Source organism: Callithrix jacchus, chromosome 14 (genome assembly GCF_049354715.1).
Source record: "Callithrix jacchus isolate 240 chromosome 14, calJac240_pri, whole genome shotgun sequence".
Classification (NCBI taxonomy): Eukaryota; Metazoa; Chordata; class Mammalia; order Primates; family Cebidae; genus Callithrix; species Callithrix jacchus.
In genome coordinates, this window is record NC_133515.1 from 42,388,601 (window position 1) to 42,401,050 (window position 12,450).

The following is a 12,450-nucleotide window of genomic DNA, read 5'->3' on the forward strand; positions in this document are numbered from 1 at the left end:
TCAATTTTTGAGGGATATTTTGGTTTCTTGGTTTTGTTTTTGTTTTTAACCAGGAAGAAACTCTAGGATGCTTTAGCCAATGTCTACAAAATTGAAATAATAATAATAATTTAATAATGTGTAGGTTTTAATATAGTAAATATATAATCTTTGAGAAAATTCTACTAATTATCGCTGTTGCATTATTTATAATATGGAAAAGCTTAGTGGAGGGTATTTAAGAAAGTCATTATACCTAGATAGTTTATAAGAAAAGAAGATACAGGTTTAAAAGTATTATTTATCTTACTGATACCTTTACTGAATAATCTAAATGTTGTTTCTTCTGTAAATTATGTTAGATTCTATTTTATTACCTTTGTGATATACATAGTGTCTGCAATACAGTAACTGCTCAATAGAACACCTAAACAATAAATAAGTTTATTATAATATATATTTATTTAAAGAAGACATAGGTAGAGACCAGAAATTAAATTTTTTAGATACTATTATGTGTATTCTTTCTTTCTCTTTCTTGAAACAGGAGATGAAATACAGCACTGGTTAAAAAAAAACAAAACACAGTGGTTGGACTAGTTTACACTCCCACCAACAATGTAAAAGTGTTCCTATGGCTGGGCTTGGTGGCTCACGCCTGTAATCCCAGCACTTTGGGAGGCCGAGGCGGGTGGATCACGAGGTCAAGAGATCGAGACCCTCCTCATCAACATGGTAAAACCCTGTCTCTACTAAAAATACAAAAAATTAGCTGGGCATGGTGGCGCGTGCCTGTAATCCCAGCTACTCAGGAGGCTGAGGCAGAATTACCTGAACCCAGGAGGCAGAGGTTGTGGTGAGCCTAGATCGCGCCATTGCACTCCAGCCTGGGTAACAAGAGTGAAACTTCGTCTCAAAAAAAAAAAAAAAAGTATTCCTATTTCTCCACATCCTCTCCAGCATCTGTTGTCTCCAGATTTTTTAATGATCAATCACCATTCTAACTGGTGTGAGGTGGTATCTCAATATGGTTTTGGTTTGCATTTCTCTAATAATCATTAATAATGAGCATTTTTTCACATTTGTTGGCCTCATATATGTCTTCTTTTGTAAAGTGTCTGTTCATATCCTTCTCCCACTTTTGGATGGGTTTGTTTATTTTTTTCTTGTAAAATTGTTTTAGTTCTTTGTAGATTCTGGATATTAGCCCTTGTCAGATGGGTACATTGCAAAAAGTGCTTCCTCAAGGACCTAGAAATAGAAATCTCATTTGACCCAGCAATCCCATTACTGGGTATATACCCAAAGGACTGTAACTCATTCTATTATAAGGTCACATGCACACGTATGTTCATAGTGGCACTGTTTACAATAGCAAAGACCTGGAACCAACCCAAATGCCCATCGACGATAGACTGGACAAGGAAAATGTGGCACATATATACCATGGATTACTATGCAGCCATAAGAAACAATGAGTTCATATCTTTTGTAGGGACATGGATAAATCTGGAAACCATCATTCTCAGCAAACTGACACAAGAACAGAAAATCAAACACTGCATGTTCTCACTCATAGGCAGGTGTCGAACAATGAGAACACATGGACACAGGGAGGGGAGCATCACACACTGGGGTCTATTGTGGGGGGACCAAGGGAGGGACAGCAGGGTGTGGGGGGAGGTCGGGGAGGGATAACATGGGGAGAAACGCCAGATGTAGGTGACGGGGGGATGGAGGCAGCAAACCACATTGCCATGTGTGTACCTATGCAACAATCCTGCATGATCTACACACATACCCCAGAACCTAAAGTACAATTAAAAAAACAACAGCAACAACAACAACAACAAAACAACCAAAAGCACCTCTAGTATCACTAAATGAACGATGCTTCTCAATTATTAGAGAAATATGCACTGTTTAACCTTTATTCAAGTTACAGAAACTTCAGAGTAATACGTTTCAAAACATTTTGAGTAACTTTTGAAGAATTCAAAGGTTTGGGGCTTTGACATCTGTACGTGTATCTGTGTCTGTCTATATGTGTGTGTATATATATGTGTGAGAGACACACACACAAGCACATACTCAAACTTACATCCTCTTGACATTTTCAAATGTCATTTTGTTATATTAAATAATATTATACAATGAAGAGAAATCTGCTCCCCCAACCCCCACCCCAGGAAATGTACTTCAGGGAGCCTGAATAACATTTTGGCTGAAAATACTCAAGATGAGCCAAGTATAATGAAAATAGCTTGAATCTAGCAGGAAGTATGACAGAGAATCCCTTTGCTGTGTTTTCAATGCTCTATTTTATTTAAAATTGACTCTATTTTTTTCCTTGACAGAGAGGATGGAAAACATACCTCCTAAGAAGAAAATATTCAGACTGTTATAACTATATTAATTTGGTTTTCTTATACATTGCGAAGACCATGTGATTAAATTTTAAGCAAACTGAAGGAAAAAAAAAAACAGGTTGTATTAAGATTTTCAGTTTCTTGAGCATTGCATTTATATGGTTTGAACTATCGGAAACATTATGTAAGCATGATTCAAATCACATCCCTTCCCTCCCCCGCCAGGTTTTAGAATATCATAAGTTGATTCTAAAGTATTATTATTATTATTATTATTTTTTGAGACAGAGTTTCGCTCTTGTTACCCAGGCTGGAGTGCAATGGCGCCATCTCGGCTCACCGCAACCTCCGCCTCCTGGGTTCAGGCAATTCTCCTGCCTCAGCCTCCTGAGTAGCTGGGATTACAGGCACGTGCCACCGTGCCCAGCTAATTTTTTGTATTTTTAGTAGAGACGGGGTTTGACCATGTTGACGAGGAGGGTCTTGATCTCTTGACCTTGTGATCCACCCGCCTCGGCCTCCCAAAGTGCTGGGATTACAGGCTTGAGCCACTGCGGCCAGCCGATTCTAAATTATTAAGACATTTAAGAAGTCTTTATTCTTTCCATAAATTTTCACAGGTAATATAATTTTTCCCTGATCCAGATAAAAAGCAAATCAAAGACTTACTGTTTTTATATAATCTTTAGCCAATATCTTTAATTGAGGGAATAATGAAAATATTATACTCAATATTTATGATGATAGAATGAAGTAGTTATGCAAGAAAATAACAAATAAGAGTCTTATCACTCAGGCTGTGTCATAAAGACCACAAAGACTGCCAGTCTGAAGTCTTTGTCCCCATTTATGATAGCTCATTACCTGATGTGGTTCCCAGTTTAGGGAGAAGTGATTTTTAAGACGACTGTAGTTAAAGGGAATATTAAAATGAACTAAATGTTGTCAATGTAGCTACATTTGTCTTGAAGTGGTAAATATTCAAATATCTATATTCTGTTTGTTGCCATCATCTTTGTTTTCTTTAGCCTTTTTTTATATCAAAGTTTCTTTAACTCCACATTACCAATATTTCTCAATTATCTCTAATTTATTATGAAGTGTTTTTATAGGATAATATAAAGCCACCATTTGTGTGAGCATTGCTTTTTAAACAAAATATGCTTATTATTTCCTAGTAATGTAAAATTAGACATATTATTTTGGTGATTTAGAAATCTGAAGGAATGAGACATTCTGGTGAGGTTTAAAAATGATTCCATTTATAAATTTTCAGCCCTTATTTCTAAATCTCTTTAACAATATAAGTCATCTTTCTTCTATGGTAGGTGTGTAATGAATTAAATTCAAACCTTGTAATGTTAATTGAAAACTTCTAGTTTAGATATTTAAACTGAAAAATATATTCTAACTTTTTACTTTTGACAGATTAGAGGTTTCAAAAAAGTATTAGTAAGTAATGTGCATGTGCACCCCTACTTCAAAACGTTGCTTTTTCTTATTTGCAATTTCATCTTAGACATGAAGTACCAGTGAAGAACTGTCAAATTCTCTTTTGTGAGGTAACAAAGGTTTTCGTTAGCTAATGCATCAGAATTGTTCTTTCCGGAGAACATTTTATAGCACATGGCAGTATATTGTAGAATTCAGTGACAACTTGATAAGCATTGCTTTGCGAAAAGCCACCCAAAGTCTTAGAGTTAGAATTAGAGTGACTAGATAAAAACAAAAATGAATTGAAAATTTGAGACTTTTCTGTGGGCAAATAAATAAAATGTGTTATTGTTAAAATTAAAGTAACTAAAGTTTATACCCTGCAGAGACAATATTGTTTTGTTTTGAAATTAGAAAAGAAACAAAAATGTAATGCTAACCATAGTTTTAGGCAATCAAAGGCCATTAAAGCCATCCTGACAAACTACGTAACTGCAAACATCGAGGTCTTTGGTAACCACACCCCATCACCTGCCAAATTTGGTTTAATTTGATAGGGTATGAGGTTACACAGGGGTGCCAATTATCAGTCACTATCTTCTGATTTACTTTCTGGAAAATGGAAATCTGTATATCATGTAAGCCTAATTATAAAGAATTTTCCTAAAAAATCCAAAGTAAAGAAACAAAATCATGACTGAACTAATATATATGTGAATAAAAATAGTGAAGACTTTCATGCAATGAAGCAGAGCACTGAAACCCTTAACTAGCAGGGCCTCAGTATACTTATTCTTTCACTGTTTTTCTTAAAATGTAGATGGATACAAGAAAAAGGAAAATATTCAGTTCTTACCAAAAGTGTGCGTGCATACACACACACATACACACACACACACACACACACACACACACACCAAAAAAAAAAAAAATGAAAAAACAGAACAAAACAAACAGCAGCAGCAAAATAAAGTACCATGTGGAGTAAACCAATTTGGAAATAGACAATTTAAATTTTCTTTTGTGCCGTTGCACCTTCAGTTAAGCTGGTCAAATAATAAATGGAGTTAAATGCAATTGGTTTATACTGTGAAAGTATTCCCCTAATTTAAAAGAAATACATACTCGTTGTAGAGAATACATTTGAGTTTGATATCTGTCTTTTTTTTTTTGAGACGGAGTTTTGCTCTTGTTACCCAGGCTGGAGTGCAATGGCGCGATCTCGGCTCACAGCAACCTCCGCCTCCTGGGTTCAGGCAATTCTGCCTCAGCCTCCTGAGTAGCTGGGATTACAGGCACACGTGCCCAGCTAATTTTTTGTATTTTTTTTTTAGTAGAGACGGGGTTTCACCATGTTGACCAGGATGGTCTCAATTTCTTGACCTCATGATCCACCCGCCTCGGCCTCCCAAAGTGCTGAGATTACAGGCCTATCTGTCTTTTTAGTAATTTTTCTCCCATTTGGTATACATAATTGGATATATATTATGATCATTTCCCTAAAGATTAAAAGTTTAAATCTAATACATTATATATTTTTGCCAATATGATTTTTAGTGATCACATAATACAGGTTTGCCTAAAAAATGTGGTGGGGCCCGGGCGCGGTGGCTCACGCCTGTAATCCCAGCACTTTGGGAGGCCGAGGCGGGTGAATCGCGAGGTCAAGAGATCGAGACCATCCTGGTCAACATGGTGAAACCCCGTCTCTACTAAAAATACAAAAAATTAGCTGGGCACGGTGGCGCGTGCCTGTAATCCCAGCTACTCAGGAGGCTGAGGCAGGAGAATTGCCTGAACCCAGGAGGCGGAGGTTGCGGTGAGCCGAGATCACGCCATTGTACTCCAGCCTAGGTAACAAGAGCGAAACTCCGTCTCAAAAAAAAAAAAAAATGGTGGGAACACTTACGATATTTAAAAGTGTTAAACAGTTTAATTAATGTTTTTACAAATAGCCATCATATGGGTATTTCTTAATTTTTACAAAGTATACACATCTGTGTCACCACTATCCAGATGAAGAAGTGAAATGCTTTCTATTTTACAAGACGTGTGTTTCCTCCTCTTTTTATCACATCCTTCTTCATTAAAAGCAACTGCTATGCAGAATCTGTCACCACAAAAGAATTTTGTTTATTCTTATATTTATTTAATAGAATTACTTTGTAATTCTAAATCATTCTGCTTTACATTACGTTTATAAGATTTGGCATATTGCTGTTGCCTGTAACAATAGTTTTGCTCTTGTCCTTTGTCTTACTGCGTTGCATATAGGACATCCATTCATAATACAGTTTTCATTGTGTTATTATTAATGGACATTGATTTGCTTAGATGTAGAATTGATTGTCTATAAGTCAGGAGCATATTAAGCTTTAATGGAATTGGCCAAATAATTTTCCAAAGTGGTTGAATCAATTTACATTGCCACCAACAGTGCATATTTTAGTTGCTACATTTCCTTGACATCACTTGATATTATTAATTTTATTTGTTTTTTGTTTAAATCATAGCCTTTACGTTAGGTATATAGTGATGGATCATGATGGTTTTAATTTGCATTATCTAGTTTTTCAATGTTGTTGAACAGTTAGTAATATAATCACCCCTCAATATCAGCAGAAATTGGATTTCAGGATAACAACCCTTACCTCCAAGAATACTAAATATAGAGGAGCTAACATTGCTGGCCCTGCAGACACCTAAGGCTGACTGTATATGCATTGGCCATCTAAGTACACTATTTTGTTAAATGACTGTTTGAGCCTTTTCCATATTTTATATTGGATTTTTAAAAGTATTTTATTGATTTATTGGGTTTTTAAACATGTTATTGACTCCCTTGTCTCATATATAAATTTTATATATATTATCTTTTCCTTTCATTCTTTCAGTGTTATCTTCATTTTTATTTTTAAACTTATTTTAAATTGAGGAATAATAGTATATCTTTATGTGGTATGACATGATGTTGTGATCTATTTATAATTACAGAAAGATTCAACTGAGCAACTAACATATCCATCACCTCACTCATTTATCTTTTTTAGTAGTTAGAAGGTTAAAAATCTATTATTTTAGCGTTTTTGAAATACACAATATGTAGTTATCAACTGTGGTCACCATGCAGTACAATATATCACTAAAACTTGTTCCTCCAGTTTTTTTGTAAATGGCATCCAAATTAAAATATTTTAAAACTTTTTACTTTGTGGGAATTTAGACATATAAAGAAGTCACAAAAATACTTCAGAAAATTTCCCATTTCCATTAACTTGTAATAGTGTTTCTAATGTTAACATATAACCATGAAAATACACCAAATCTAAAAAATTAACATTATTCTGAAACTAATAAGTAAACTAGACTTTCTCCAAATTTTACAATTTTTCCTATTAAAATCTTTCTTCTGTTTCAGGATTCAATTCAGTATTTCACATTGCATTTACCTTTAAGTCTCTTTAGTCTCCTTCTACCTGTGACAGCTTCTCGGTTTTCCCTTTTATGACTTTGACACTTGAAAAATTGGTAAATTACTTTGTGTAATGTCCCCCAATTTCAGTTTGTTATCAGTTTGATGTTTTGTAATGATAAAATTGTGTTATACATTTTTCTTGAAAAGACCACAGAAGTGATATTTCCTTTTCAGTGAGTTATATTAGGGGTTAAAAACATTAATATGCGTTATTACTGATGTTAATCTGAATTACTGGTTTAAGGGATAACTGACAGGTCTCTCCACTGTAAGTTGCTATTTTACTTGAGGATGATGCAATATTCTGTGCTTTCACTTGTCATTTTAGTATCCACTATTGAATTTTGCTTGCAAAAATTATTACTGTAGTATTTTAATGGGATTCTCTATTTCCTTCATTTTTCTTCATTTTTAAATCACTTAAGGTTAGTGCTTTTAGAGATTCTATTTTTAAAAATATCTGCCATTCTCAAGCTTATGAATGAATTATCCTCTGTCATCTTAAATGAACTTCATGGTCTAGTTAGCTAAACTCAGACCTATGTTCAAATGTATAATTAATTTTTGTGTATGGGATGAGATACGGGTCCAAATAATTTTTTGTACATAAATTCAATTAACTCAACCCTATTGATTAGGAAGCTTATTATTTCCCTATGGTATTGCAATGCCAACTTTGTCATAACTTTGAGTGTATGTGTAGTCCTATTTATGGACTCTACTCTGTTGCCTTTATAAATCTGTTTGTCCTTAACCTATACTTTACTGTCTTAAATATTGTGGCTTTATACAAATTCATGATGTTTTGTATTGTTGTTCTCCAGTATTGTTATTTTTCAAATATGTCTTGGCTATTTTAGACCCAGTGCATTCCCACATCTACTTGATTAGCAACTTCCCAATTACTAATAAAACTTGCAGAAATATTCATTGGAATTTTGATGAATTTATATATCTTCTTTACAATATTGAATTCTTCAATCCATAAACATGTTACAAACTTCCATTTGCTGAAACCATCTTCAAATTTTCTCAACAGTGACAGAGGTTCTGGTGTTGAGGTATTTTACATCTTTTATTATATTTACCTTTTCATTTTGAAGATTTTTGATGCTGTTGCAAATGGTATCATATTTATAATTTCATATTCTAATAGCTTGTTGGTGCTATCCGGAAATAATTTCTCTTTTTATTGTAAATTGGCCTTAAATCTTGCAACCTTCCTAACTCAATTTTTATAGTTTCCTTGTAGATACTTCTGCAGTTTCTTCAATTTTATTTTCCCTGTATAAAAATTATTTTATACAGAGAACTTGTATATTTTCCCTGTATATTTTCTTGTATGTTTTATTTTTTCTTTCATTATTGCTTTGGTAGAAATTTCAGTAAAATATAACTAGAAATAGTGACACAGGAATTTTTTTTTACCTTATTCTAAGTTTCAGAGGAAAGTTATCACTTTTTCTGTAAATGTTATTTGCTGCAACAATTCGGTTATTGTTACATAACTTCTTCAGCTTAAAAATGTTCCTTTTTTTTGGCTTGCTGAGAGAGTTTTGCTTTTTATATAAATAGGTGTTAAATTTTACAAAAGCTTAGCCTGCATCCATTGAAGTATATAAAGTTTTTCTTTTTTTATAAATTTGGAAAACTACATAGGCTGTTTTTGAAATGTTAAATAACCTTTATAGTTCCAGATTCAATCCAGTTTGTCACGATGAATAGATTGTTATATAAATATTTTTATTTGCCAACTTTCCTCTTATGCCTTGCATCTGTGCTGATAAAAGATACTGTCTGCACTTCTTTCTTCCTTTAATGTCCCTGCAAGCTTTTAATTATCGTGGTTTTGCTTACTTCATAGAATTGCTTGATAAATGTTTCTTCTTTGTTAATTCTTTGGAGCATATGTATAAAATTGATATTCTTTCTTTCTTAAATGATTGAGACAATTTGCCAGTCAAGATTATTTAATTTGAAGATTTATGTATGAGGAGGTTTTTAATTATAGATTCAATTATTTTAATTAAATATAAAACTATTAAGATTTTCCATTTGTTTTGTATTAATTGGGGTAAATTTATAATATCCTTAAGATCAGCAGTGATTTTGCCTGTATCATTTTTAATATTGGTAAATTGTATCTTTTTTGTACTTAATTAACTTTTCTAGAGTTTAACCCACTAGTCTTTTTAAAAACTAACATTTAGCCTATGCAGGCTCTCTTTTGAATCCCTATGAATTTTAGGGTTGTTTTTTCTAGTTCTGTGAAGAATCATGGTGGTATTTTGATGGAAATTGCATTGAAATTGTAGATTACTTTTAACAGTATGGTCATATTCACAATATTGATTCTACCCATCCATGAGCATGGGATGTGTTTTCATTTGTTTGTGTCGTCTATGATTTCTTTCAGCAGTGTTTTGCAGTTTTCCTTCTAGAGGTCCATCAGCTCCCTGGTTAGGTTATTTTTTTAATTTTTTTTGTGTGTGTGTGTGTATGCGTGTGTCAATTGTTGTAAAAGGGGTTGAGTTCTTGATTTGATTAACAGCTTGGTTGATGTTGGTATATAGAAGAGCTACTGATTTTTGTGCATTAATTTTGTATCCTGAAACTTTGCTGAATTCAATTACCAGTTATAGGATCATTTTGGAGGAGTGTTTAGGGTTTTCTAGTTATATGATCATATCATGAGCATTAACAGTTCCGATACCCTTTATTTCTTTCTCTCATCTGATTGCTTTGGCTAGGACTTCTAGTACTGTGTTGAATAGAAGTGGTGAGAGTGGGCATCCTTGTCTTGTTGTAGTTTTTAGAGGGAAAAATTTAAACTTTTCCCTGTTCAGTATTATGTTGGCTGTAGGTTTGTCACAGATGACTTTTATTATATTAAGTTATGTCCCTTACATGCCGATTTTGCTGAGGGTTTTAATTATTAAAGCTTCCCCAGCTGCATCCAGTTTGAATTGGATTAAAAAGGGCTCCTGGAGATTTGCAGGCTTGCTTGTCCTGTGGGCAACTGACATTGATTGCAGTAATGATGTCAAGGTTTCTTTTCTTGTCCAGGTAGGAAACCATGTGATTTGCTCTGACTCTATTTCATCATCTACCAGTAGTTTCTTGTGCTCAAACTCCTGAGTTTAAACGAGAAAGCCACGGCTGAGGCTCTGTTGATACTCACTGCACCACTATAATACTGGTAGAGTTTACTACTGGCAGGACGAGAAGGTTGCTGTAGTCTGTGACAGAATGGGGTCTGGGATGGCAGATCCAGTACTTTCCTTTGGTGGTCACAGCTTGGGAGAGCCCAACAAAGGCATTATGCTTCCAGGCCTCTACTTTCACATCCTGTGGAAAAAGCAGACTGACAGGTTAGTGCCCCACACCTTAGACTTCCTGCATCCTCGGGTATTCCCTGCATCCTCAGCTGTCCCATAGAGGCTGGCCTGAGTGCAGTGTCCCAGTCTGACTGCTGCAGTCTCGAGACTACCCATTCCCCTTGCCGCATGACCCAGGCCTTTTGGCTTTAGTCCTTCAGTCCAGGAAGGGAGGTTTGTCTCGTACAAACTGGACATGTCTGATAAGGTTACTCACCTGTGTGGAAAGATCAGTTGTTCCTGGTGCTGCTAATCCTAACACACTGGTACTTCTTGTTCCTGTCCTTTATCCCTATGAATTTCACAGAAGAGAAGTATCTGGAGGAAGTATCACTTCTAGATTAGAGTCAGGGGGCCCTGTTTGGGGTGTTCTGGCAGTCTGAACCACAAACCACCTACAGGATGTGCACTATAAATAAAAAAAAAAAAAAGAATGATTGGGAACCCTGATATTGGAATTTCACAGATGCAGACTAATCAGGCAGTTACCTGGTCCACCTCCATCCACACCAAGTTCGGTGTTTCTCAAGATGTGTGCAGTGCTGTGTTTCCCTTGGAGTACAGTGGTTAGTATCCACGCTGCCCTAGTCAGATCGAGGTACCACCCCACTAGCAGACTGTCCTGATGTCCTTTATTCAGTTGCTTTGTGAGTCGGCTGTTCCCTCATTCAATTGCTCCTGTGGATGACAGAGTGCATGGAAAACCCATTGTATTGCATGATAGTGTGTCCACTGTCATGTTGCTTGGGCAGGAAGGATTTTCCCTGGTCAGAGTGAAATCCCATGAGGTATCCAAAAACATGACATAAGTCCTCCCAAGGGCAGCTGTGGTAGTCAGAGCATCCACATGAGTGGCATATAGAGTCCCTTCCAACAGCAAGCTGTTGCCATAGTCCTTGTCCTCACACATGGGACCTTTTAATAATCCAATCACTGTTGCCATTTCCCTGACCAGATGGTTATGCTGTTGGCAATGGCCTATGAATCAGTAAAAATGTGGCAAGATATGGTGATAGGTATAGGGCTATTGCCCCACGGTTATGGCTCAAATCCTTAGCTGTTAGGGGTCATAGTTCCTTTAGTGCCAGTGATGTTCTGTGCCACAAGCAACCAAAATGTCAATGCCTATAAAGCACTCAGTGGTGGAAACCATGGTGACTGATAACCTGAAATGGCCCAAAGAGCCACATCACAAGCAGATAAGCACTATGGGTCACCGAGTCCATCTATAAACTTCCTGGTGTCACCAGCTTACTTTTTCCCCTAAAGGAACCTGGAAATACTGTCATGTGGCCTTCAGTATCCAAGAACTCCAAAGCAGTCAGAATTTTTCACCTTTCTCCATTTTATCTCTCTCTCTTTTTTTTTTTTGAGACAGGTTCTCTTTCCATTGCCCAGGTTGGAGTACAGCCTCAACCTCCCAGGTTCAGACAATCCTCCAGCCTCAGCCTCCCACACAGCTGGGACTGCAGAATCCCACCACCACACCTGGTTAACTTTTAAATTTTTTGTAGAGACAAGGTCCCACTTTGTTGCTTTCACTGGTCTCTGACTGCTGGGCTCAAGGGATTCTCCTACTTTGGCACCACAAAGTACTGGGATTATAGGTATGAGCCACTGCATTTGGCCCCATTTTATTTCAGCAGAACTATAGAGCCATTGGCCTCTGGTGGGGATCAGAGACCTTGGCTCCATTCCTAACTGTGCCATTTAGCCCAGGACATTTGGGTTTGCAGTGTCCCTTTATCAGATATATTCATCAGCCAGGCTGCATGGATGTGTATATGTCAAATGAATCTAACTGTATACTTATAAA